Source organism: Vicugna pacos, chromosome 20 (assembly GCF_048564905.1).
Source record: "Vicugna pacos chromosome 20, VicPac4, whole genome shotgun sequence".
NCBI lineage: Eukaryota > Metazoa > Chordata > Mammalia > Artiodactyla > Camelidae > Vicugna > Vicugna pacos.
The window spans coordinates 20,030,496-20,042,571 of NC_133006.1; the positions used below are offsets into that span (position 1 = coordinate 20,030,496).

At 35.0% G+C, this 12,076-nt stretch overlaps 1 protein-coding gene across 5 annotated transcripts in view; it reads right to left on the reverse strand.

Annotated features, from left to right (window-relative positions):
* Positions 1-12,076, reverse strand: part of KCTD20 (potassium channel tetramerization domain containing 20) — a 91,595-nt gene that overhangs the window by 14,675 nt on the left and 64,844 nt on the right. The window contains exon 2 of one of the 5 annotated variants that reach the window (XM_015237494.3): positions 2,131-2,184. The exons of 3 other annotated variants lie outside the window; for them this stretch is intronic. The gene's annotated coding sequence lies outside the window, so the exon portion shown is untranslated. Of the gene's footprint in view, positions 1-2,043; positions 2,185-12,076 lie in introns of all 5 variants that reach the window. One more of the 5 variants, XM_072945115.1, reaches the window with a different exon arrangement.

A 12,076-nucleotide genomic window follows, 5' to 3' on the forward strand; every position in this document is an offset into this window, starting at 1 on the left:
GCACACACACACAAAAGCTAAATTTGACTTACAGTGCTCCAGCTCTCCTCTGTAAGTTCTCTCTTTCACTTTCTGTACCTTATGCTCAACCCTCAATTCCCACCTCAAAATTACACTAAGATGTCACTGGCTAACTCTGCCCCAGAAGTGCACAACCATGGTGAACACCACCTCCTGAGTGACTGCCACGTGCGAGGCATTTGCACCTTTCTTTTAGGTAATCGCGCCCTGTGGCCCTCCCACCCATGGGGCTGCCCACCTGCTGGACACAGGCCTGAGGTTTACCTCGCTTAGCACTTCCACAGCTTATACTATACTGAGTTCCACTTGGTGTTCTGGTACAAGAATCATATCACTATCAATTTTTATGCATAACAACTGCATGATAAAACCATTTTAGTAAGAAGTTATGTCATTTAAGATCAGGAACATGTTTTAATACTCTGAATTGCCTGACATGCACGAATGGAGAGGTGCCAATAAACACTTGTAATGTGCATTCTGAATCACTTCATAACCTGTATTTATACATTTTTGAGCATAAAGTTTATTGATCAGTTACTCCTTGTTTTAACTTGCATGAAATATAAAAATGACCCCTTTGAAAAAAATAAGCCAATACATATGCCTGAAAACAAACAATTTTAAAGAAGCGATACTTTCACAGTTGATGAAATCTTTAATTTTCAGACAATGGCTCTTACAATGTAAGGCAAGTTGAGGAAATAAAGTGAAATCTTATTTTCTGTGGGAAAATCTGCTATGTAGCTATAGCTTTCTCAGATTTCCCTTTCTTAAAGAAAAACATTTACACACAAAAAATGCTGCCTCTTAAAATTAATGCTCAACAACTAATACAGTCAAATAGAACCACCACTGCCTTCAAGTTTGATTCAGATGTTAAATCAAGCCTGGAGAATAAGGTAAAGAAGATCCATGAAACCCAGAAAAGCGTTATCGACACTGGAAAGACCAAAAGGGGGTCTGCTTCTTTAAGCCTCACTGATTTTGAACTGTGTCACTCTGTCTACCTATGCTGCTTCTCAGCTCTTTCGTAGCTGCTCAGGAACCAAGTTCAAACTCCTCTTTGTTTCTCTCCAAAAGATCTCTTGAACCAAAACAAAATAAACTTAAATAAGGTGATTTGCTAAGGAATCTGCACAGACTATTTACTGTATGTTATTTCATTTATTTCTTACAATGTGTGAAAAAGTTTCATTATAATAGAATATAATGAAAACATTTTCTTCCTAGTCTATAATACCATGGCTGAAACTCAGTTTTACTTGTATATAATGAATTAATAAATATAAAGATAGACTTGGAACTTAGCAGGGTAGATCTCTCCAATGAGAAAAAGAAAGTAACCTGCTAAGCACTGAGTGAGCATTTTATCTGTATTTAGTTGGTATTACAAATAATACATGAATATTTCCCTTCTAAAAAATTCAAATCTTATAGAGAAGGCAAAAAAGGACACTGTTCATCATCCTCAAGTACCTCTCCAAGTAACTGGATCACGACTTGCTTGGTATGAATCCTTCTGGACTTTATAAAAATGCTTTATTAGTATAAAAGTGTAGTTTTAAAAAATATACAAACTATATATCATTCTCATTCTGTAACATGTTTTTCTAAACATCCTTAAAATCCATCCATGTTGGAAGACATATCTATGTAGTTCATTCCTTCTTAACTGCTGTATAGTATTTTATGATTCTACCCTCCTATCTATTAATTTTTAAGTTGTTTCTGACTTAACTATTACAAACAATGCTTCAATGGATAAGATCAGAGCGTACTATGAAATTCCATGAGAGGACCCAATTTGCAGTTTTCCCAAATGAATTTGGCTTAAGAACTCCTTTCAAGTAATCGTCTCAGGATTAATGCTTAATGGCACACACTTTAAGAAATCACCTAATCCAACATTTCCCAAAGTCCCCTATAAACTAATTCCTCTGTAATTCTAGAATGATAGATCAAAACTCTTGACCTATGAAATCTAAGACATAAACTGACACCAAATTCTTCAACACACACCAGAGCAACCAGTCTACACATAGGGGCCTGCTCCTCTTCCAGGATGGATGGTTCATGCAACTTTGAATGTATATTTTCATTGCCTACCATGGCTCCATTCTGTAACCATCCCCCAAATGAATCCTGGTCCTCAGAACAGATCTAAGAAAAAAAAAAGAAATAAGCAAAGCACTTCAACAATATAGTTCTCTATTGCTACAAAACTATTTGTGGCCAACACCATTCTAAAAGTCACAGCAGCATACGACTTCAAGAACAAAAGGACCATGACACCCCTGGTACACCTAATAGTAACTGAAGAGACTGCTTCAGAGAAGAACTAGGAGTTAGAAATATATTAATAGTGGAACTCAGACTATACAGCTGTGAAGCAAAGAACTGAACGTCCAGCAAGCCCACTCAAGCATCACTTCCATGCAGTACATGAAAGCATCTTTAAACTCTCTACGAGCTACACAAATATGTTTTGTTATTTATTTCATAGGCCTCCCGTGAGGGCCCCTATTTTAAGTCTTGATTTTACTGACCTGAAACAGCAAAACCATTTAGCATCGCAATCTATTCACCTTGGAAAACCTGCATATAATCTTTGATAGTGGAATTTCCTCCACATATTCTTTGCATCTTAAAAAGGATACACTGGTTTCTCTCTAGAACATAATGAAGTATTAATTCAAAATGACCTCCTTTTACTTACAATTTCCTCTAATCAATTATTTATGAAGAAAATAAGATAATGGAAATGTGATCTATGTAATTAATTCAGTATCTTGCCAAAGAACTATTTAGATTTTGAAAATCTAGTTGGAATGGGGTTGGGGGCAATCAAACTTAACATGGATGTATCTCAAAAGCATAATGCTTTCAGACTGTTAATGATACAAGTGTATGATTTTTTAAAAGGCAGTATCCTTTTATACTTCAGAGCCATGTCTCCTCTGTGTAAAAGCTGAGTGGTGAAAATGAGGTAGGATGCCACAGAATTTGGTAAATGAGACAATCTACTCTCCGTCTATACTCCAAACTTAAACTACATCTTTTGTCAAACTTTCATTCCAGACTGACAAATCCTAGTCCTTTCCTTCTGTTCTTATGTGAAAACCACTACATTTAACTAGTTTAACTGCCTATCATTGACTATGGTCTATCTAGTTCCACTATACTTTCTCTTAATGCACAGTAACAAGAACTCTGCTAATGTGTTCTATTAAAGGTGAACAGGTTTTCCAGTTTTGCTTTACCTATGCTCTCTAGTGATACCTAGGATCTCTGGGAATAGGTTTAAAATGGGTGAAGATGAGGGGAGAGACAACAGAGGTGACAGATACAATCTAAAATTTCTACAAGATCACCTTCTAGGATATTATTAACTGATAGTGTCACAGAGGCTGCCATCTTCAAACTATACTGTGGGCATATATTTTTTAAAACAAATTCCAGTAAAGTGTTTCCACAGTGGTTCTATTCATGGCCTTTGCAAACATGCCCCTAATGTTCCCATCTCAGAAGAAATTGTTTTTTGACTGTTTAAGGCTTTCTGGTTTTCCTTTTTCCAGTTTATTTCTAAAAATATTGAGTGAGACTATTCCAGTATGAAGACCATATAAAATCTATTCATAACATTTCTAAATCTCATAGTTTTCCTCCCATATGTCCCCAAACCCGTAATAATTTAGCCAATAAGAGACCTCTGTTAGTAAGTTATTTCCGCTGGGTTCTCCTTTCCGCCACACTTGCCGTCTTCCTCAGAGAACTCTGGCAGACCGATGAGATGAATGCTTCTTAGAGGACTCTTGCTACATTTCTCCCCAAGTATGATTTTCCATTATGGCTCTGCCTCCTGTAACTGTGGCCCTGGGCAGGTTCCTAAGTCTGTGCCTCAACTTCCTCACTTGTAAGAGAGGGTAGTAACTACTAACCACAGAGCTGATGTAAGGAATAAATGCGACAATACACTTGAGGTGCTTAGTACAACGCACGGCACATAGCACTCGATCAGTGTTAACTATCGCTATTCCCAAACCACAGATCTGCAAAGCACTTTTACAAATCTAATCTCATTTGATACTGGAGCAACCCCAGGAGAGAGACTGTAATTATCCTCATTTCACTGCTGAAAAACAAAACTAAATTTTAGAAAGGTTAGCAACTTGCCCTAATCACAATTCTAGCCAGGAGGCAAAGACAGACTCCAAGTCTAGGTCCTTTGATTCCCATATTCTTTTCATCCAATCACAATGCTTCCCCCAAATCATCTAGCCTTTCATCTATTACTGATTCTAGAAGTTTTTCCTTCTATTGCTTGTCAGAAATCAAAGAGAAAACCAGCAGTTTCCAGGGTCACTGCTGCTGCAGTTCTTATCAAACAGGAGTTATGGTTGTAATGAGAGACTACTGACACATTGTAATCGACTGTACTTCAATGAAAAAAGGATCTTGTGATAGAGTGGTTATATTTTTCCATAAATAAAAATAACATTGGTGTTTTACTGCTTATAAAAGCAATATATACTCAATGAAAAAAAATTTCAGTCAATACAGAAAGATACAAATACTTCAAAAATCAAAAAAGTTATGGTAAAATCTTTGCACACCTCTGTGGGCATCTACTCCATTATGTCCTTGGAATAAACTCCCAGAAGTAAAATTGTTATGGAAAAAGATAATTAAATTTTGAAATGTACTGCCAGACGGTCCCCTATAAATATACCAATATACACTCCTTCTGGCAGCATGGAGCATCCATTCTCCAGAACTCTTGCTAACATTCAGTGTTTCAATCTTTCTTATCTTTGCTATTTGGATAAATGAAATATGACAGCTCAGCTTAATGTGATCATTTGAAAAGTCATGGGGTGGGAAAAGACAGACTGGGAGTTCGTAGTTTGTTGATACTGACAGGCATATGTAGAACAGATAAACAAGATTATACTACCTTTCTCTTTTTGATTCACTGAAATGACACACTGTACTGCTTTTGGAATTCTTTACATTATTTTTTGCCTCAACTGTCTAACTCTTTACTTGCATCTGACCTGTGCCTTTTCATTTTTCCCTCAGGAACAAACCATACCTTCCCCCTCTCCTGCCAAGCTGTCTTTCCTTTAGCTCTTTCACTCCAGCAGAAAAGAAAGAAAGGAAGGAAGGAAGGAGAAAGAAAGAAACAATAATTCTGCACTAGGGTAGTGTATGTTCATTATTCCTGATAGAAAATACCAAAAAGATAAAAATCACCCATAATTTGGGGGAGAACATAGCTCAGTAGTAGTGTCCGTGCGTAGCATGCACAAAGTCCTGGGTTCAATCCCCAGTACCTCCATTAAAATAAAAACCTAATTCCCCCCACAAAAAAAGGTTAAAAAAAAAAACCAAAAAACACCTGTAATTCTTCTTCCAAACTTTTCTAAGCATAGATAAATATATTATTCCTTTTAGTTTTCATTTTTACAATTTTGAAATTCTGCTGTAAATACTACTGTACTGTATTCTCAACATACTATGAACTTGGCTGTATGTCATTAATCATACTCTTACACCATCTCCAAGGTACACAATATTTTATTGTATGGTTGTACCAAATTTTACTCAATTGATTTCAGTGTTTTTTTAATTTTACATTTAATCTTTTAAACCATATGGAATTTATTTTGGCATACAGCACAGTATAGATCTAAAAAGGAAACCATCATCAAAACATAAAGACAACCTACGGAATGGGAGAAAATATTTGCAAATGATGCAAATGACAAGGACTTAATTTCCAAAATCTGTAAACAGCTCATACAACTTAACAACAACAACAATAAAAAACCCAATCCAAAAATGGGTTCTCCAGTGAAGACACATAAATGGCCAATAGGCACATGAAAAAATGCTCAATATCACTAATTATCAGAGAAATGCAAATTGCAAATCAAAACTACAATGAGGTATCACACCAGTCAGAATGGCCATCATTCAAAAGTCCACAAAGAATAAATGCTGGAGAGGGTGTGGAGAAAAGGGAACCCTCCTACACTACTCGTGGGAATGTAGTTTGGTGCAGCCATTATGGAAGACAGTATAGAGATTGCTCAAAAAATTAAAAATAGATTTACCATATGATTCAGCAATCCCACTCCTTGGCATGTATCAAAAGGGAACTCTTAATTCAAAAAGATGCATATACTTCAATGTTCATAGCATAAAGAAGTCATAGTATATTTATACAATGGAATACTACTCAGCCATAAAAAAGAATAAAATAATGCCATTTGCAGCAACATGGATGGACCTGGAGACTGTCATTCTAAGTGAAGTAAGCCAGAAAGAGAAAGAAAAATACCATATGATATTACTGATATGTGGAATCTTAAAAAAAAAAAGACACAAATGAACTTATTTACAAAACAGAGAGACTCAGACATAAAAACTCATGGTTACCAAGGGGGAATGGGGGTGGGAAGGGATAAAATGGGAGTTTGATGTTTGCAGATACTACTACATATAAAATAGATAAACAAGTTTATACTGTATAGCACAGACAACTATATTCAGTATCTTGTAATAATCTGTAATGGAAAATAATCTGAAATATATATATATAACTGAATCACTTTGCTGTACACCTGAAACTAACAATATTGCAAATCAACTAAACTTCAATAAAAAGTAAAATAAAAGTAAATACAAATTAAAAAAAAAATAAAGTCTAGGCGCAGTTTTAACATCCTGGGTTTGTCTGTTTCCACGTGATTAGACACAAGTTAAATTTCCTTAAACAAGAATATGTATATATACAGATGGTAGCTGTGTGCTTCCAATTGCCATCACATCACAGACACAACCCCAGGTTACTCCAATATAGGGGATAAGTTTGATAACTTGGTTAAAGTGGTGACTATAGGTCTCTCACTGTAAAGAGAGATAGAATACCCTATCTCTTAAGAACTTTTCACCCAGTGGTTTCAGCATCTATTAATGATTCTTGCCTGAATCAATTATTACATTTGCAATCACAAAAATGACTTTCTAATTTTATCATTCCTCCTACATTTATTGTCTAGCATTCTTCAGTGAAGTAGAAATACTTCACTCCCCCATTGTTTTCCTTTTTAAATATCATTATGAACTCGAAGATTTGTTTTAACCTAGTGTATTACAATCCATTACCATCACTTTTTTCAAATTGTCCCAAATGTGGCTAATGGGGTTCCCTTCAACTCTTCATCTGTGTCATTTAAACACAATTCTATTGGCTTTTGAGGCTACTTCCTGTACAAGATTTTTCCAAGCTCACCTTTCACCATCTCTGCCCTAGACCTGGAATCAGCCATTTCTCCCTGGAAACTCTGTTCCTTTAAGTGGACAAAGGCGCTTAGGATCTGAGCACTAGGGTTCTTCATAGCTACTGGGGTGTCATTGCTTAGGTCACTTCAGTAGGCAAAGTTGGGGATTTTTTTTTAAACATTCATGAGTTTATGTAGCTAATTTCAACTCAAATTCAACACTATGGTTTTTATTTTTTCTTTTTTTTTTTAAATGGAGGTACTGGGGGTTGAACCCAGGACCTTGTGCATGCTAAGCATGGACTCTACCAATGAGCTATTCCCACCCATCTAGGTATTTTATATTAGTACTGTATCTTTTCCCTCATATTGAAAATCTTGCTCCATAAACTAGTTTTAAAATTATAACATCAATAATACTAACAATAAAGAGTTAAAAAGAACTTACAATCTAGTGTTTGAGAATGTAAAACATAAGAGTTATATAATACAGAAAATTGATATTTTAGAATCAGAAGAGACCTTAGTGATTATTTTGTCCTGTGGTTCTCAAATGTAGCTGAAAATGAGAATCAAACTTGTTAAAAACATATTCTTGGGCCCCATTCCGCAGAGACTCTGATTTAGTAGATCAAGAGTGGGATCCAAGAATGTGAATTTTTAAAAAACTCCTTAGCTGATCCTGTGGACTGGCTATGTTTGGGAACAACTGATCTAGTATACCCTTTCATTTCATGAATGAGAGATTGAATCATAACAATATTCTTTTTTAGAATATTCTACCAGATTATAATCTTAGAGTAGGGAGGCCTTTTTAATCAAGACCAAAACCTCAAAAGCTAAAAAAGAGAAAGGCAAATCTGACTATAAAAAGACTTTCAAATTTTTTATGGCAAAGGATCCTATAAAGAAAAACAAACTTGAAAATTTGTATTTGCAACAGGCTACAAAGATTTATGATCATAATACTCACTGAAGGCTTACTGAAAATGCATGAAACTAACCCAGCAGAAAAATGGGCAAAGGATGGAAAAAAGAGGCAAATACCCAAAAAAGAGCTTGGTGAAACTATACTGATAGGCTACAAAATAGAACTTAAGGCAAAAAACTACGTAAGTTGGGCAAAGCATAACATTTGAAGATATACGTTGTCAGAACCACTTCTCTTCCTTATTTCTACTTTGAAAGAAAGCCTTAACAAGAGATGCAAGAGAGAAGAGGGCATTCCAATTCCATGGAAAAGCTGAAATGCCTCTGATTCCACATCCCTCCTCCTTCCTTCTCTATGAATTGCTAAGGCCAGGTTTATAGGCTGGCAGATAAAAGCACAAGGACAGTAGTGATAAGATTGTAATTGCTCGGATATATGTTCCTGTCTTCTCCACATGACACTCCTAACTTACTGCTGTTAGTATCTTTTCGTCAATATAACTTATGTCCAAGAACACCACAGAAAAGACTACATTACGGTGACTTGGATTTAAATTAAGACTTAAGATTTTCCATTCAATTTATCACTGTCTAAAGACCCTTAAACAGTTTCCTTTACAACTTTATCAATCAAATTACCTAATTTAAAAAATTATTAAACAAAAAGAACAATAACTCTTTTACTCACTACTTAGTTTAAAATATAAAACAAGACAATATAGTTGAATCTATTACCATCCTAAGTTTGATATTTCCATCAAACATTTTAAACTATACTTATAATCTTAATATATTTCTTATTTTAGCACTTGAATTGTCTACCAAGCAATCTTTAAGTACTCAAAACAAAACTCTAGTAAATCCTAAAGAATTAAACTCGTAAATCTGGTATATCTCAAGAAGTTCTTAAATACTGTAACACTCTCAAACAACAAAGTTTTCTTACATCCTTAAACCAATAATCAAACCAAAACATAATTACTCAAGAACACAGTTTACATTAGAATTACAAATTAATCAGTTGAGATTCTTCAATATGTCAAATGACCACAAACATCCCATCTTAACTTAAACTTTAGTGATTTAACATATATCGTGCACTACATCCTATTCTAAGTATTTTATAAATGTTACTTAATACTCAGAAAAAACTTCATGAAGTAGGTGGTATTTTAGCCCCATTTATAGATGAGGAAGCTGAGGAAGAGGTTAAGGGAAGTTCCCACAGTCACATAGCTAATAAACAGTGGAGCCAGGCTTCAAGTACTGAGGCAAAAGAGCACACATCGAAAATTCTGCAGACAATCCAAAATCACTGTATCAGAAGATGGTTCAAGGACCATCAATTTGTGTCAAAAGTTTTCACTGATTCTTAGCAAAAATGAGGACAATATAAATAATGCAGCACACACACTATTATCACAGTTCTAAGACATCTGACATTGACTAAGACATCATCAATCTAATAACAGCATTTTAGGAATAAGTAGCACTATCATATTAAATGTATACGTGATTTTAAGATACATCCTATTTCAAAAATATTAAAAAGGTGAACTGAAGAATTATGATAGATGTTAGTATAATGCTTTCTTGGTACTTAAATTGTATCTTTACTGCTTTTTTGATGTTAAATGTCTTTTCTTTTATAAAAAAATGGTGACAGAAAATGATAGCCAGAATTTTTTTTTAATGTCCTAAAATGCTGGTAACTTTATGATGGGTTCCCAATGCCCCAAAATTTTATAATCATAAATTTCAAAAAACAAATCTGGAACCCAGTCACCTTCTAGGACTAGAAAAACATTTCTACCAGTTCAGTCCAGTCTACCTAAAAATATCCCAAAATAGTCTCCTGCTTATTAGCTCACCGTAGGAGCAATGGACAGCAATCGGACAGCAATTCCTGGGGGAAAATTTTTTTTCTTGTGCTGAGCTGAAGTCTGCCTTCCTTCCCTGCACCCACCATGACTTCCATGCACTGGTTAAGTCCTGTCCCCTGGAATAATTCATCCATCTGAATGGGACAGGTGAAACAGGAAAAAAATCTGTTTGAAGGCATTAGACAACTAGTAAGGTAGCCAAGACTCAAAAGACTGAATCTTCAGAGAAGCTGTGATGGTCAGTTTCATATGTCAACCTGGCAAGGCTACTGTCCTGGTTATCCAACCAAACACTAAGCCAGGTGTTACTGTGAAAGTATTCGGTAGATGTGATTAAAGTTATAATCATTTTAGTTTAAGGACGGGAGATTATCCTAGATAATCTGGGTAGAACTGATCCACTCAATTGAAAGGCTTTAAGAGCAGAAATGAAGTTTCTCTGAGGAGGAAGAAATCTGACTGTGGAATGCAGCTTCGACTCCTGCCCAAGAGTCCCAGCCTGCCCTTCCTGCTGGCCTAGTCCAGTCTCCACGATCCTATGTGCCAACTCCCTGCAACAAGTATCTTAATGTATGTGTGTGTGTTTAACCACAAATAGACAGATGATCTACATTATTCTGATGATACGTAAATTCTACACAGAAACATAATCCATAATTAAAACCTTTCCTTAAGGAAGATTCCCTGACCAAATGACTTGACCAGCAAATCCTTCCACACTTTTAAGAAAGAAATTACATCAATCTTATGCAGCCTCTTCCAGAGAAGAGAAAAAGAGGGAATATATCCAAATTACATAAGACCAGCATAACACTGACCCAAAACTTGACATAGTCATTACCAAAAAGGATTACAGGCCACTTTTTCTCATGAGCATAAACTAAAAGTCCTAAACAAATTATTAAAAAAAATCAAATTCAGATACATTAAAAAGGATACTACATTAGGACAAAGATTAGCTTAACATTCTAAGATCAATTAATGTAATTCACTACGTTAAAAGACTAAAAAAATGTTTTAGAATAATTGAAATAGCAAGAAAGAGTACTGCTAAACTAGGTTTAAAAAAAGCAGGCTAAAACAATATAGTCATAGAAAAAAGACTGAAAATATTAATAATTATTCTCCCTTAATTACAGGCTCATATGTGATCTTTTTTAAAAAAAACTTTTTATTGAATATTCCAAAGTCTGTAAAATGAATGTATTATTACTCTTAAAACAAGAAAAAAGGAAAATGTAGCTCTAAAAACAGAACTCTTCAAGAAAATGCTGGATTTTTTTTAAAAGCTTAAAACAGTTTAAGAGAAATTTTTTAAAGTTTAAGAAAATTATATATTACTACATCTATAACTAATACATATATATTACTAAAGAGATTTTGATATTTTTCCATCTAGATTAAAGGAGAAACATTAGAAATACCAGACAAATTAGGAATTTAGGTTAAATATAAGAAATAGCTTCTCAAGTAGATTATTCAATAGGATGACAGAATAATCCTGGTAGCTTTAAATCCAACACGACTTAATGCAAAGGTATGGTGTGCTTGTTTCTTAGGATACTCAACAGCAAGCATGGTTCCAAGGAACAGGTGGAAGGTAGGCTAGGTAAGCAGGCACAGGATGAAGGATGCAGTATGAGTCCCAACACACAAGGCATTCAACAGTAAAGGCAACGGAACATTCAGATTACCTGGCATATAATTCTCTAAACAGACTGTTATTAGGTAAATTAAATTGTGTTCCCTCAAAATTCACATGAAGTCTGTTAACCTAAATCCTCAGAATGTGACTAAAAACAGGGCCTTTAAAGAGGTGATTAAGATTAGGGCCCCCTAATCCAATACAGCTGGTGTCCTTTTAAGTAGAGGAGACCAGGACACAGGCAGGGAGGGAAGATCCACCATGTCAAGACACAGGCAGAAGGCAGCCACTACAATAAAAAGAGAGAG